Raw genomic sequence first — 17,819 nt, forward strand, 5'->3', positions numbered from 1 at the left:
CCCAGGACAAACTGAAGCTGTGGTGTGTGCGATGCCATCAACCCAAGCTCTTCCCTTTACTTGCGGAAGTACCTGGAACCAAAACTAAAACTGTAAGCACAAAGCTTAGTGGGCTCCCCCAAACTACCACATACCATCCAATAACATAATAATCACATATTGGGCCTTGCCCACTGCATCAGATCGAGGTCCGGACTAACTGGGCCTTGCCCCCTGCATCGGACCGAAGTCCGGAAAACAGACTGGGACCTTGTCCCCTGCATCGGACCGAAGTCCGGACTAACTCCATTGGACCGAAGTCCGGAACTAACTGAACAAAGCATAACATAAACATATCAACTAACATGAACACACATATACTGCATACTGCATCGGGCCGTGTCCCGAAACACTTAACACATAAATCTTGTCTGAGCCACGAAGGCATCAAACATACTAACTACTACATCAGACCGAAGTCCAGAAACTACTGCTAGCTAAACGGGCCAGCATTGTGGCCTTAGACCCGTTACTACAAGAAGGAAACTCACCTCGTGATACTGACTGCTGAACTCCTGAATAAGAAATCCCTGACTGCTGCTCCGGCTGCTTCCAAGCTATTATGGGAAATAAAATACTAAATCAAAATAGGGATTCCTCTATGGGTAAAATGACCATTTTACCCCTACTATGGTGTGGGACACAAACATAATTCCTTCTAAGTCCATCTATGGCCCCATTATAGACCCATTAATGGCCCAATTTTCTATTTTGGGCCTAGAACCCTTTTATTGGGCCTTACTCAAGACCAATAATAAATCGTTAGTCCTTAGCAAATGAAGTCTGATGGGCCATAAAGGCCCAAGGACCCTAAGCCTGAAACGCGGCCCACACCAAGGCCCAACACTCAAAGCCCAAACTGGCAGTATACGTGAGGCGTACACCAAGGTACGCTGAGCGTACCGGCTGATGGCTTCTACGTGGCGTGTACATCCTTGTACGCCCAGCGTACAACTCTGTTAAGCCAACATCTCATTAAGTGCTTAATAATCCGATCCAGAAGCTAAAAATCCATATCCTAAGCTTATTCCATGACTTAAGTCATAAAGTTACTTACTTGATGGCTTACAAGTCTCATAAAGGCTCAAACTTCAACAAATAACATTCTACTTCCATAAAACTAACGAGATCTCATGCATGGTTCCATATAAGCCACAAAGATCGAATCTTTACTTCTATGGGGACTCTTGAGCTTCAAGAATAGCAATCCCATGCTCCAAAAACGAAGTTGCAATATAAAGGTCCTTCCTTTGGACCTAAAAGGTCCAAACTTCCAAAAACTCCTAGATCTAAACTTACAAGAGGAAAGTTGGAAGCTTTATACCTCTTTTGAATGCCAAATGAAGGAATGAGCCCAGATCTATGAGCTCAAGGTGCTCAAGTTCTTCTTCCTCTACTTCTGTTCTTCTCCTTCTTCACAAATTAAGCTCAAAGATCAAACACACACAAACAAGGAGCATATGGGACGAACTAGGGTTTCTCTATAGTGAATGATAAGTTAGGAGGCCAAATGGGAGGCTATAATGGGGTTTAAATACGCCTCAACGCCTAAAATTAGGGTTTGCCACCTGGTCGCGTACGTTGGGTGTACCATAAGGTACGTTGCGCGTACGCTCAGCCTCCCCGCACTTCATTTAATCAGTAGGCCCAACGTACAAGGGGGGGGGGGGGTTTCGCCCCGCGTATGGCTTATGGGCTGCTTACACTTCGGCCCAAAAAGAGGTCTACTCACAATAACAATTCAATTATAGCCCACTATATAAACTGAAGAATTAAATGAATTTATACCTCGGAAACGATCGTTACAATCTCGTACACCAAAAAGCCCATACAATCCTGCCGTAGACTCTGTCTCACCCAGGCAGCAGCACAAAAAGTTGATCCAGATGTAGTACCCTCGCCATACACCGTAAGCACTCCCCCACTAGGGTCTCGTATGGTCACCATCTGACACTCATAGTCGATCACAGCTCCAATCCGACTCAACCAATCCATGCCCACTATGACACAAACATCACCCATCGCTATTGGCACTAGGTATATCGGGAACACAACAACAAAAATATATAGTACACATCCTCGTAATACATCAGTGGAAAAAACCGCATGCTCGTTGGCTATAGAAACCCTCAGAGGTCCACTCAACGCCTCACGTCTGATACTGATGTGAAAAGACACAAAGGATCAAATCGCACCCGAGTCAGATAAAACCAAAACAGGTTCATAACTCACAAGAAAAGTACCTATATACAACACAGTATAAGCACAACAAATCTAAAAATAATATAAATAAGGAAATATACAGCAGCCACGACATGAGGTGTTGCGCGGACCTCTTCCGCTGTCAGCTGAAAAGCTCTCCCATGATCCCTCGGTGTCTCGACCTTCGTTGGCCGACTATCAATAGCACGTACAACAGCAGGTGCAGAACCTTGGGTTGATCCCTGAATGAGCTAAGGGTACTCGACCTTCCGATGGCTGGTCTGGTTGCAGTGAAAGAAAATAGCAAACCCCTTGGGGAAATCCTTTTCCATGTGCCCCTCTTTGCCACATTTATAGCAAATCCCTGCCCGACATGATCCCCCGTGACTCTTTCCACACTTGCCACAGGTGCGGCCTTTTTGGCCCCCAACCCTCTTATCAGCGGGCTTTCCCCGCTTCGTTGTTGGAAGCGACTGTATCGACCTCCTGGAATTGGTCTGAAGCTCAGCCACTGTCCGGTATGACGAGTTCACCACGAACTCTTGTATATCTCTCCTCAGTATGCTCAGATATCGGCTCACATGTGTCTGCTCAGTAGACACGTGCTCAGGTCAAAATAGCGCCCTCTGATGCAACATCATTGTGATCTCAGTCACAGTTTCTGTCTTCTCCTTAAGAGACAGAAAATCCTGAGCTAACCATTCCATCTCCACCGAGGGAACATACTCATCTCGGAACAACTATGTAAATCTCTCCCATGTCACTGCAGCATGATCTGCAGGAGTAAAGTTGGTTGTCACAAACTTCCACCAGTCCTTAGCCCCCAAGCGAAGCTAGTTCAGTGCAAACCGAACTCTCAGGTGCTCGGGGCATGAACACGTGTAAAAACACCCCTCAATTTCGGAGATCCATCTCATAGCAGCAATTGGATCCTGTGTCCCATCAAACTCTGGTGCCTTCATTTTGCTGAACTCCCAAAACAACAACGAGTCACCTGCTTGTGGCCTAGCAGCAACTACGGCTGCGGTGGCTACAGTAGCAACAGCCTTAGTAATAGCAACATATCGCTCATCAAATGTTTCAATAAGTGTGTTCTTAATAGAACCAAACATCTCTGGCATCGCCTCTCGGATAGCTGTAACCACCTCCTCATTAATGATCCTACAGATCTCCTTGTCACTGACATTACTGCTCTCCGGATTATGGCGTCTACCCACCATTATGTCTCTGAAACACAACACAAAAATCATCAGAGACTCATTAGAGCATACTCACAATCGATTTCCCGCCACTACATGCTCCTTAATACCCTAAGGATTCTTACTTGGGTCGCATACAGATCCGGTGTTTTCAGTAGTACGGGCACAATACTACCTTCCACACCAACCTGTTGTCACCCCAGTTCCTCCTCCTAGGATCCCAATTCACAAGTAATCTATCTCTCACAAATATCATACTACCCTCTCAGTAGACCCCTCATATGCGCATCTAGGTATCTCTCTTAGATTATCCCTCAACTCAAAACTCTTTCTAAGTGATTCCAGCTAGATACTCCTACTCAGCACATACTCAAGGCAAATAAGAGATACCATCGATCAATAGCACCTCCTAGGCTAAGGCATCACAAATCAGGCAACTCTAGCACTAAAATATGAAATATGTAGCCTATCCTTTAGCATGCATCCCTAATATCTCATAACACAAATAAGTAAGGGTATTTTGGGAAATCACCGTTCGGGCTCTGGCTGATTGTACACACTGCTCCAGCTCGTTTTTCTCTTAAAACTCTTACTCGTTTTAGAAAAATCATTTCTTTGAAATTTTTTCTCAAATCCTCAGTTTAAGTCCAGACATACTCGAGAGTACATCCGAATCCATCAAACCAATGCTCTGATACCAACTTGTAACACCCCCAATTTTCAAACAAATTTTTCATTTTAAAATCACATAAATCTCATCAACTCATTTCACAAAATCCCCAAAATGTCAAATTATCAAAAACACATATTCATATTGTTTGAATAAAATCCATGATCCTCAAAACATAACTCTGTCTCATGTGTACAATCAAGTCGGGGCCTTCCCGTGATCCTGAGAAGTACCTGAAACATATAACACATAACACGGTAAGCACGAAGCTTAGTGATTTCCCCGAAATACCACACACATCTCATTAGCCTCTCACGGTTATATCTCAAATAAAACCCTCCGGTCAATGTCTCTCAGTGGAACCCTCCAGTCCCACAACTTGTGTGGACCCTCCAGTCGTAACTCAGTAAAGCTCAGAATAATACACATCATAAATCATAAAGACATAATGCAGGATATCACAATACTCAATAAAACATACAAGACCCTCCGCTCACACAAAATTACCACTCAAGGTAAGTATAATGAGAAGAATCACCTCGTAAGTAAGCAAAGAAAACCACATACCCCTCAAACGGTCTAATCCCCGCCTACATGTCATAAGTATCTCTAATTAAAACATAAAATCACAACTTTAAATAAACCAAGTTATCCTCTCTCTTTAACTCTTGGGATGGGTAAAAGACCATTTTACCCCTCCATAGTCTCCATAATCCCTGTCTTGACCAAACCCTAAAAGTCAACATAAGTCAACACTCGAGTCAACAGTCCATGTTGACCCAACTTGTCAAGTGCATCTATGTGACTCAACGAGTTCCCTCATTTCTTCAGCAATGTCGCAAGAATCCAACTTAACTCATCGAGTTGTCTCATCAACTCGTCGAGTTACACATGTCCAGACTCGTCGGGAGAAAACCCTAACCGACTCGTTGAGTTGTCTCATCAACTCGTCGAGTTTCTTAAGTCTATTTTCTCATTCAGACATTTTAAGGCAGAGTTACAACCCCAAACTCTAGATCTAGCCTCCCAAGGCTGAGATACCACGTAAAGTTGCAAGCTTTACGTCCATGCATGGCACTTAGGGCTTGAAATGCCAAAACAAGTTCCATTTAGAGGCCTAAGCAGAAAATCTCTCCTCTAGCTTGATAAAGCTTGGAGTTTTGGGCTTAAGGGACCTCATCAGGTCCGGATCTGTAGACTCAATCTCTTGGCAAGCTCAACATACTCATAGTCTTAAGGAAATATGGAAAAAGCCCTAAAAATTCCTAAACACGAGATCTAATCAAAATAATGAGCAAGGTGGTGACTTTTACCTTCAAACAGGAGCTAGGGATGGATAAACACTGGATCCAACAGTCCCTTCTTGTTCCAAGCCTTGATACTCTTCTCTTTTCTTCCAAAAGTGCACTAGAATGCCCAAAGTTAGCTCTTCTTTCTCTCTTAAATGAATCTAAACGATTAGGGTTTCACACAGGGAAGTAAGGTGACGTGGGAGGCGGAAATGAAGGGTTAAAGTCCTTTAAATAGGACACAGCCCCAGAAAAATAGGGTTTCCTCTCACAGCACCAACTCGTCGAGTTGGTCCCTTCAACTCGTCGAGTTGGTCATAATACCCACGCGGCCAAATCCTTCTCTACTCAACGATTTGGGGCCTCCAACTCGTCGAGTTGCTCAGTCAAAATCATGAAAATTATATAAATATTATATTCGGGAGTCGGGATGTTACAATTTGCTTACCAAAAAATGTTGCAAATGGAATGAAGTTTCAGGATCTACTCACTTCCTCATGAGTTATCAAGCTTCTTCTTCTTCCATAAGCTTCAAATGCACAATTTTTCTCTCAAAAATGTCTCACAAGCTCACACAAGGCATTAGGGTTTCAAGATTTAGGGTTTCGGACTTGGGGGCTATAAATGAGGCCAGCCTTTGGAGGTTAAGGTGTTTAAATAGCGTACAAAACCCTAAAAATTAGGATTTCACTCTACCAGTCTTACTCGTCGAGTTGGGGCTCTCAAGTCATCGAGTAGACTTTACATCCCGCATCCAATTCCATTCCTACTCGATGAGTTTGGGGCCTCCAACTCATCGAATTTCTATACAAAAGTGACTAAATCTTTAATTAAATACATACCAGGAACTAGGCATTACACATAAATGGTAAAAAGGTTAATCTTATTTTAATCCATGGAGATACTTGTTAAATACAATTAATTATGCGTATACTATTCACTTCGTAATTACAATGTTAATTTCAATAATCCAAGAATATTTATAATGTCCTCCATACTTTTTTTAACAACTTGTATCATGAACAAATAAAATTTATCCTTGGATAAAACATGTTAACATTCCTTAATAACATGTTAATTATCATTATTGAGTAAGTATCCAAAAGAAAATTTGACATGCTTGAACTTGGAGAAATTAGGGTTCATGAGAATTCTCCATAATTATTGAAATCAATCCATACAAGGTGAAGAGATAAGTGTACTACCTTTCTCTCGTCACTAAATACTCAAAAACCCCTTGATTTAGTTTTGATTTTAGCTTGAATGCATTTTGACATAGTGTTCTCACCAAGAACACACACACTAGAGGTTTAAAGAGAACTTTGGATGAAAATTAGCTAATCTAGTCTGAGATCAGCTTATTGGAGGGATCAAATGACCTCCAATGGACAAGGGCTTATGACACGACGTAGATAATCGAGTTAACTAACACTTGCAAATTTTTTAGCTTTTAACTCATCTTCATGCGGTCTCACTTGGTCAGCCTAGTCAACGCCAATCAACTATTGTCAATCTATAGTCAATGGTCTCACGTGGGGTGCATGAGTCTGGGGCCTTGTCCGCATGAATTCATTTTCAGATGGTGTTGTCAGCAAGAGGACACACACACACTAAATGTTTAGAGTGATTTTTGGATGAAAAAGAGCTAATCTGGTGGACAAGTGCTTCTGAAACGACATAGATAATTGAGTTAGCTAACATGTGTAAATATTTCAACTTCTAACTCACCCTTTCGCACTCTCACTCGCTGCCATAAGAGGAGGTGGTGGGACTAGTCAACATCGATCACCTCTGGTCAACCTGTAATCAACGGTCTCTTGTGGGGCGCGTGGGTCTTGGGCCTTGTTCGCTTAAATTAAAAACAATACCTCCCCATGTTTTGGCCTTTTCAATGCCTTAGCCATTTTTCTTGAAGTTTCATTCTTCATTTCATATATTTTCTTATCTAGTAATATCCATATCTTCCTTGTACGATATCAGATTTTGATGAATATTATTGGTTAAATGTGTACATAACTCGTGTTATCAAGTCTTGAATACATATCTACACTTTTTTTCCACTTTCATCCTTTTTCACAAGTCGTTTAGCCTAAAGTATGTACATAACTCTTTCGTTACAAATCCAAATGGCATGAATTGTTATATATATATATATATATATATATATATATATATATATATATATATATATATATATATATATATATATATATATATATATAGAGAGAGAGAGAGAGAGAGAGAGAGAGAGTAAATTACTAAAATCGTCCCTACGGTTTGGTAAAAACTGCATGTTTGGTCCTTAATGTTTTTTTTGCACTCGGATCGTCCCCGTGGTTTGACTTTGTTGTATTTTTCGTCCCTATGGTTTAGTCAAAATTACACTTTTGATCCTTAGCCTTATGTACGTAAGGGACGAAAAACGCAACTAAATTAAACCACAGGGACGATCCGAGTGCAAAAAAAAAGTTAGGGACCAAACTTGCAACTTTGACCAAACCATAGGGAAGTTTTCTGTAATATATATATATATATATATATATATATATATATATATATATATATATATATATATATATATATATATATATATATATATATATATATATATATATATATATATATATATATATATATATATATATATATATATATATATAAACTACAACTTTAATTACATACTTTGGCTTAAAATCTCATCAACACCAACTAGTTTTTCTTCCAAATTTGCGAGCTCTTAACTTACTCTTCTATTAACCAATTAAATTGATTCTTTTTAAATTTTAAGTATTATGTGTCCTCTTTTCATTCAACCTTTCTCGTCCTTTAAAATTTACGTTTGGTTACCTTACCAAAGCTCTAAGGTCCATACTTTCACCATTTTACGTGAAATTTCATTTTCACAAATTTTACGTTTTTTACCTTTATGATTACAAAGCTCAATATTATCGGTCTAGTTAACTTATACAAACATAAATAAAAGACATAACACTTAAAATTTCATGATTTTGTCCCTTTTGACCAAATTACGCTTTTGGACCATAATTCACATATAGTTCATAGATTTTCATTTCCTTAACAACTTACTTTTAACAAAAATCTTAATTGTCACATTTGATGTATATCGTGGGTGTGAGTAATGAAATCGACCAAAGAAATTTACCATCCTTTATTAATAATTGAACAACTTGCAATGTTGTTAATGTACATCTTTCCCTATTTCGAGGATACAAGTATGTCATAGACGAACAATGTAATCAATATATCTAATTAAGATCTGCATATTTTTTTCCTATAAATCCATAAATGTTGTTGGTGAATTCATTAATCCAAATGACATAACTAATAATATATATTTCGTAGTGCCCATATCTTGCATTAAACGTTGCTAATGGGATATTCCGTTCTCTTACTTTTAGTTGCTGGTATCCATATACCTCAAGATGTAGCCTTCCTCCTTTTATGATCCAAAAACAAAGCACCGTACCCTCTAGGCTATTCCTTTTAGGTATTTACGCGTTGGGTTTGGGTATAACTTGGGTAAAGTTTTAGATGGGGCAAAAATGTGCCCGTTCTTGATCCACACAAATTTGTGTATATTTTGAATTTAGTAAATATTATATATATAAATTACAAGACATTATTAAAATAACTACTTACATTTTATTTGAACGAAAGCATTTATTATGTCATGGGCTACTGTTAACATGTTGGACTACTTTTATGAACCAATTTTTAAACTTTTACTAGCTCCTCAATTTTCATGTAAATAAATTTTAATTGATACCCAATTTCGGTATTGCTCATTAACTCTTTAAACCACCCACCTTTTTGTATCTACAGAAATGGTATTTTCAAAAGGCGATTCCGTCCAAAATCCATCCAACCATAAGGGCATGAGTCTCACATAAACTTTAACCTTTCGACGATTTCATCATTATCTATATAATTTTCTTGCTATAATCGAGTTTCATTTCATAACTCCGTATATGACTATACTCTTACTTCAAATTTTGTTGGAGGGAATTATTGCTTTGATCCATGTCGTGTTGGTGGTTGTTGTCCACAATTTTCATAGCCATGCTTTGTCGAAGAACATGCATGGCTCAAAATTTCTCAGCAATTTTTGTTTTTGGTGATTCGCTGGTGGATGTGGGAAACAACAACTACATACCATCTTTGGCCAAGGCTGATCATGACCCCATAGGCGTAGATTTTGGGAAGGCAACAGGACGATTTACGAATGGAAGAACTGTTACCGACATTTTAGGCAACTTATATTTTCTTCTTTAATTAATTAATGTTTCTCTTTAACTAAGAAATACGTTATATATATACTTTCATTGTTATTAACTTTTCTTTCCACAGGACAAGTATTGGGTTTTAAAAGTTTTCCTCCACCATACATGGCTCCCACCACCGTTGGTCCGGTAGTTCTACAAGGCGTCAATTATGCTTCTGGTGCTAGTGGAATCCTTGATGAATCAGGAGCAAACTATGTAAGTCCCATGTCTATTATTTACTGCAATATTTGCGTTTTCCTTACGAATTCCACGAGTTTTACTCAGTGAGAGTTTCGTCATTAACTGGTTTTTCTAACTGGATTTAAACTTGGTGTTTTATCTTTTGTTAAAGATTGGGAGAATCCCAATGGATGCACAACTGGACAACTTTGCAAAGACCAGGCTCGACATAATCTCAAGCATAGGTGCTCCTGCAACACTGAAGCTGTTCGCTACTGCTCTCTTCCAAGTAACAACTAGTTCAAACGATTTTATCAATAACTACTTCCTACCAAGCCTGATCAAGAATCAGCCACCACCTGAAACTTTCATTGAAACCCTGATTTCAGCATTTAGAAGGCAACTTACGGTATATTTGTCCGATCCAACTTACGGCTATAAGCCTTTAATTTTGGTATTGAAGAATATATATATATATATATATATATATATATATATATATATATATATATATATATATATATATATATATATATATATATATATATATATATATATATATATATATATATATATTTGTTGTAAGGTTATACGAGTTGCTTAATTAACCTTGGACCGTTTTATTTATTGTGTACAGAAACTTTATGATCTTGGTGCTCGAAAGATTGTCGTCACAAATGCTCCTCCTGTTGGATGCATCCCATATGAAAGGGATTATAATCCTTCAACTGGAAAAGAGTGTGTAGCCTCTCAAAATCTCGTAGCACAACAATTCAATCACCTGTTGAAAGAGATGCTCATAGAACTTACAGCCACACTCAAAGGATCGACATTTGTTTATGCAGATGTGTATAGTATCGTCGAGGATATCATCCAAAACTATAGATCATACGGTGAGTAATTGTAGAGAAGCGGAAAAAAAGTAGCCATTTTTCGTGGTTTTTTCTAAGTGATCTGAACTTTCTTATATGCTCACCATTGACCATACACAATACAAGTATTCTCTTTAATTGTATTCGAATCTATTGTGATAGTTTTTTGTAAGTCATGGTTATAGCACTAATGAGTTGCTTTTTTCTTGTTGTAGATTTTGAAATCGCAGATAGTGCATGTTGCCACGTGCTGGGCTCACATGGTGGTCTACTTCCATGTTTGCCATACGCTAAGATTTGTCCAGATAGATCAAAGTACATTTTCTGGGACTCGTATCATGTTACTGACAGTGTGAATGTCATCATAGCAAAACGTCTATTAGATGGAGATTTAAATGATATTTCGCCACTTAACATACGAGCGCTTTCACATTCTTGAAACACAAATTGATCGAGTTTCACGTGGTTGTGTCAATAAGAAGAATGTGAAAAGGGACTCGTTCACAAGAGCGCAATCATGTAATGCAATCATGGTCATAATGACATAAAATATATCATTAATTTGAACATTGTTACATTGATCACTTACTTTATGAAGATCATTTTACGAGCATTTGATGAAGAAATTTCATTTATGTATTTGATGTTTGAGTCAAACTAAAGAATCTAACGAGAAATAAACATCAAGAAAGAAGGAAAATACACCATTTTAATGTTCAAAGTATATGATATAACAACAATAATGTAATAAATCAATTGAGTAGTGCCCACCAGAAAAAAAAAAAAAAAATCTATACTGTATATCTCAATGAATGAATTGAACACTACATAAACCACAACATATATAGTCTACATAACTGACTATCGTTTACATGGAAATATACATGAGGTTGTTAGTCAACTAAAACTAACTACCAACACAATGCTAATTTGACTATTAAGCTCTAGCAATCCCCCTTCTACCTACATAGTCGTCAGGCGGAAAAGAGGCACTACAAGAATAGTGGGCAACACCGGCGACAAGCGTCGCCGCTAAAGGTATGGGCTGTCACCACTAATTCCTTTAGCGGCGACAAGTCACTGCAAATGAGTCGCTGCTTCATCGCTAATGCGCGATAGCAATAGCGACGACATGTAACACGTCAATTACATGTCGCCGCTATTGCTTGGTGTCGCCGCTAAAGGCGTCGCCGCTATTGCTAAACTTTCTTGTAGTGAGGATTGGCTACAAGGTAAGTGACGTATATGTTTCAAACTGAAGTGTAGGTGGACAAGAAGATGGAAACAAAGTGTAAATTGATAAACATAGCAGCTAGGATTTATTATTAAATGACAAGTTAATTACAAATAAAAAGACTACTATAAAAGGAAAACTATCTAAGGTTAATCAATCTAAAATGCTAAATAATAGTCCAATACAATATCAATGTAGATAATTTATTATGCTAACATATCCCTTCTGTTGGTGATTCTAGTGTCAAGAGACATTAGATAACTTACTTATGGCAACTAATTATGAAGTGAAAAATCCAGAAAGTCAAGATGATGTTGTTGTACCAGAAACACAAGAGATTCGTAGAAACAAAAGAGGCTGAATTGCAAAAGATTTCGTTTCGACTTCCAACTATATTTGGTGGAAGGTTCAAGGGATGAAATTAGTCTTGAATACTCTTATTGCTATAGTAATGAGGATGATCCAAAAACATATCAAGAGGCCATGGAGTCTCGAGAATTTGTCTTTTGGAAGGAAGTGATTAGTGATGAAATGTGATCAATTCTTTAGAACAACACTTGAGTGTTGTCTGATTTGTCTCTAGGTTCTAAAACACTTGGTTGCAAATGGATAATCAAAAAGAAAATGATAAGACTAGTGATAAGTTCAAAACCCGCTTGGTCATTCAATGTTTTAGGCAAAAACCCGGTGTTGATTATTTTGATATGTATGCTTCGGTCGTGCATATTTCTACCAATAGATTGTTAATTGCCTTGGCAATTATCCACAATCTAATTATCCATAAAATGGATGTTAAAACAACCTTTTTAAATGATGAATTTGATGAAGAAGTTTACATGAAACAACCAGAAGGTTTCTTTATGCCTGGTAAAGAGAATATGGTATGTAAACTAGTAAATTCTTTGTATGGGTTGAAACAAGCACCCAAAAAATCGCATCAAAAGTTTGATGAGCTTATTTTTGTTGGATTAGGTATCTAAGCTCATAATTATAATTGGTATGTACTTGATTTGATTTGTAGCATGGTCATTTTGGGTTGCCTTCACTCATGCAACTTGATATAATGGAGAGAGAGAGAGAGAGAGAGAGAGAGAGAGAGAGAGAGACAGTGTGTGTGTGTGTAAGATTTATTATATGGATAATAAATTGGTACTCAGAATGATTTTATTAATATATTATAAGATTAATATATTATTTGGAAATCATATTATTAATTAATAATTAATTAGAAATTAATTTGATATTAATTTTGGTATTAAAGGAACTGATTAATAATGGAGCGGCTGTTTTGCAAATCATTGATATTTGCAAATTTGTGTTGCTGGACTCCTGTGGTATGGAGTGGATGAAATCCTATTGGGAGGCCTAATAGATTTCGTCCAAGGGCTTCTAAAAGGAGTATCTATGGGCTACTTGGTGCCTAAGCAAGATATTAGGGTTTCCACCTCAAAACCCTAGCAGCCACAACTATATAAAGCCCTTTAACATAGGATTTTCGAATCGAAGCCTGTATGATCAAACCTTGGCTGATTTCCTCATCTCTCTCCTATCCATCCTTTGCATTGAGTGTTTGTGACTCCATTAGAGGTGCAATAATTGGGGCACTAGGCTTTCAAAAGTCAAGATCAAGCAAGGATTGTTCTTGTTATTACAATATAACAAGTGAGATAATCTTCTAACCCTAATATATATGTGAATTTCGAAATTGTATATACTAGATCTTGTGTTATTGCCTTGGTGTTCATATTTGTATGTTCAATAGAGAAAAACTTAGATCCAAGGCAATTAGGGTTGCATGATCACATAGGAATGTAGATATGCTCAAAACCCATCAGTGATATTAGAGCCTATGATGTTTTTCACTTGAATTTGTGCAAGAATGAATCGTCCAAAGAACAAGAAATCAAATTTTTGGCTGTCTGACACATGAACTCGATGAGTCCATGATGAACCCGACGCGTTCAGAGCCCAACTCGACGAGTTGACTAGTCGATTACCTAAAAATTCGATTTTTAGATCAGATTTTAAATTGCATGATTACCATAATTCGTTTTTATTGCCTGAAATCGATTTTTCTGATTGGTATCATCATATCCTTATCAAAATTAAAGGATTTTGTTAATTTTGGATAATATAAGATTATTTTGTTTCAAAGATTTAACCTACATTTTGAAAAGTTTGAAATTAAACCATTTTGGATTGATAGTTTAAATTTGAAATTAAAAGTTTTAATTTTTTGAAATTTAAATGGTAAAACCCTAATATTTTTAATAGTTTAAAAATACACCCTTATGGATTTTATTTATTAATTAATTAAGTGTTTTAATTAAAAGACTATTAATAAATCCATAGATAGGTTTAAATTTAATTAAATTAAAAGATTAAACCACTTATTATTTTAAAAGTTTAAAATACACTCTTATATTATATAAGATTAAAAGTTTAATTATATATATATATATATATATATATATATATATATATATATATGTGTGTGTGTGTGTGTGTGTGTGTATATATAAATATATATATATATATATATATATATATATATATATATATATATATATATATATATATATATATATATAAGAAAAATGTTAGTTTTACTGTTAGTATGTCTCATTCATGAAACTGGTGTAACACCAGCGAAATTAGGGTCAAAATTTTAACTTTTATAAAACAATAATTGGGATATACCAAGTGGTATATATCATAACGAGGTTACCAAAAATATAAAGAACACAAGAATCTGAGTTATAACGAAGAAGTTATGATCAATCGAAGATCCGCGACAATACCGGTAAAACACTGTTAAAACGTAAAATACGAAATCCTGATAAAATACTTTTTAGCCTTAGGTATCTAAATGAAATTCATAGATATCATTAAATCGTGAACATACATAAAAAGAACGCCAAAATCTGACTTCGTATAAGGAAGTTATGATTTTTCGAAGTTTCTGACCAAGCAATAGACAGCTAAAAACTCGAAATAGAGATCGAGCGGTCTTTAGTCGACACAACCTAAACGAAAGTTGAAGACCCTGACAATAGGAGTACAACAGTAAAAAGTCTGACGAAAATGGACACCGGATGAAGGAGTTATGGAATTTAAACGGACTTTTTCCGGCCCGGCCTGTTAAAAATAATATAATAAAAATAAAGTCAAAATTAGCCGATGGAGTCTAAACGAGAGTTGTAGAGCCTTTTCTTAGCTACACGTGGATATAAAGAACGTTGGAAATGGAGATGGTATGCGAAAGATATGATTTTCTGAAGTTCGGGACACAAATTTCGACGTTATGTCAGAATTGTCAGTGTTCACGACGTGAACAGTCTGACTGATGCATTTCAGAGCCACTTGACAGATAACGCATGCCATGATGAATTTGGGGCAAACTCACAACGTGAATTAGCAAAACTCGTGATGTGAACTTCGACTTTTAGCCTATATATAGAAATCGAAGCCTTTCAAGTTTGGCTGCTCATTCCTAACCTCTCTCCTACTTCTACTCTCTGTTAAGCCATGTTTTGAAAACCGGACCGAACCGGCCGGTTCGACCGGTTCAACCGGAAACCGGTCCCGGATCCGGTTCTTAAATGCCAAAAAACCGGTATTCATTTGAACCGGTGAAAACCAGTAAAAACCGGTCCGGTTGAACCGGCAAAACCGGTCAAAACCGGAAATTTAAAAAAAAATTTATTTTTTTCATTTTTTGTATTTTTTATATAATTAAATATAATTATGACAACATCCGGTTTTCCCAGTTTTTGAGACCGGTGCGACCGGTTGGACCATCTGAACCATCGAACCAGTAAGACGACCGGTTCGGTCTCCTGTCCCGTTTTCAAAACATTGCTGTTAAGCCCTTCTAAACCCCCCCTAAAGCCCCGGTAACACTCCTGGAACACGACGCAAGGCCCGACGCCCCGAAGTTCCCGAGACACTGCTTCTCTCCAGTTGAAGTACTGTCTGCATGAAGCCCCGGGTTTTATAATCAAGCTCTGAAGGAAGTCTATACTCCTGAGATCCCCGAGAATCCCGAGATTTCAACTCTCTCTAGTCAATGTTCTGATCGATTCTTCTCTCGACTACTTCAAAACAACCACTTCAATCAAGTAATTTCATACCCCTACAACCACACTTTAAATATGTTTTTAACCGCTTTTAAACACTTTTAAGAGGGAGATACAAGTAAACACACGGTTAAAATCGTGTGAAACATCGATCTTTGCTATACTTTTCATATTATTGTTTTAACTATCATATGAAGTTGTTATCATGAAAAACACCTCGCAACACAACTTTACCCTCTTGGGATAAAATATGTTCTATAAATAGAAATATGTTTTATTTATACGTTTGCATACTACATCATATCAAGGGTAACCATTTTCAACTATAACATGATGCTTTTACAAGAAAACTCAACTCATCATCATGCCTTTGTAACACGGTAGAAAAGGAAATCATTTCATCCAAACGATTTTGCATCATATTACTCGTGTACTTGTTGTTAGCCATCCTTGTTAAACCATTTTATGCATTCAAAGAACTTATGATTTATGCTTTGTCAAACATTGTGAAAGAGGATAAACATTGCATACCAAAACTATCACTTTAATACATATTTAGTTGAGAATCCGTGAGACAATTACATCTTCAATGCTACCTTTTTGCGAAAAGGTAAAACCTAAAGTCCTGTCTATTATAACCAGAGTCTCCCGTTGGGAGAGCATGACAAATGGGTATAGATCTATACGGGAAGTCATGATCCCGCGCCCTAACTGTTAGCTACAGTCCTTTGGGTGACAGTTTGTCATAAACGTTTTGATGCCTGAAGACTGTCTCCACGGGCATATTATGTTTAGTATGGTTATAAAACTCACCGGATAGACAATTATTATGGTATTCTGATTTTATGATTGAGTATTTATTAAACTAATTCTTCATCTAACAAGTGCGGTCTTCTTATAGCTTTATTATATAAAACTATGCCTCAACATTTTAAGCATGTAAGTTGCTTGCGATTTCCGGTATTGGACATTAGAGACCACCTACTACTTTAGGAAAATAAGGGATTTTCCTGTATCTAAAACAATCAACTAATAGGAAAATAAGGGATTTTCCTGGTGCAACTATTTACAATTCACAACATGAACATTCATATGCATTTCATACTTTTATAAGAAAATAAGGGATTTTCTTGGAAAACGCATGAGCTTTGGAATGGCATACATTTTCTCAAAACCGCTTATGAACTCACCAACTTAATTGTTGACACTTTTTCTTTCAAATAACTTGTATTCTCAGGGAACCGCTAAGCAGGTTTGGAATTAATCTTTTGGGGATTAACGTTCTTGCGTTAATGACTTCTTTTGAAACATGTTATTGTATTTATATTTTGAATATGTAACAACTACGATTATTTAAATACTTTTAAATATTTATATATTTGGTGGTCTGTACTTTCCTTACTATGCAATTGTTATATTACTTAATATGACGTCATCCGCCCCCGAACGTTTCCGTCGTTTTGGTTTGGGGGTGTGACAGATTGGTATTAGAGCTTTGTTTATAGTGAATTAAGTATATCAAAACCATTTTTTGGTATACAACTATAAACACAACTGGGCAAAAGCACTCTGAGTAAGAGTCATACTTTTAAAATAAAATTTATGTAATTTTGTTGTAAAGTAGGCATGCATTCATTTCATATTAATAACAGGGTCAGTATCATAATTAAAACAATATGGAAGTATTATAGATGAGTTGTACAATTCAGGTATGCCTTGAGATATTTAATCGGGACTGGGATAAATATAGCCTGATCAACTATATTTGTCTG

The 17,819-nt window shown here is 36.9% G+C and overlaps 1 pseudogene; it reads left to right on the plus strand.

Annotated features, from left to right (window-relative positions):
• The first annotated feature begins 5,400 nt into the window (after positions 1–5,400).
• On the plus strand, positions 5,401–11,347 carry LOC111914096 (GDSL esterase/lipase At4g16230-like; annotated as a pseudogene).
• The last annotated feature ends 6,472 nt before the right edge of the window (positions 11,348–17,819 follow it).

Source organism: Lactuca sativa, chromosome 6 (assembly GCF_002870075.4).
Source record: "Lactuca sativa cultivar Salinas chromosome 6, Lsat_Salinas_v11, whole genome shotgun sequence".
Classification (NCBI taxonomy): domain Eukaryota; kingdom Viridiplantae; phylum Streptophyta; class Magnoliopsida; order Asterales; family Asteraceae; genus Lactuca; species Lactuca sativa.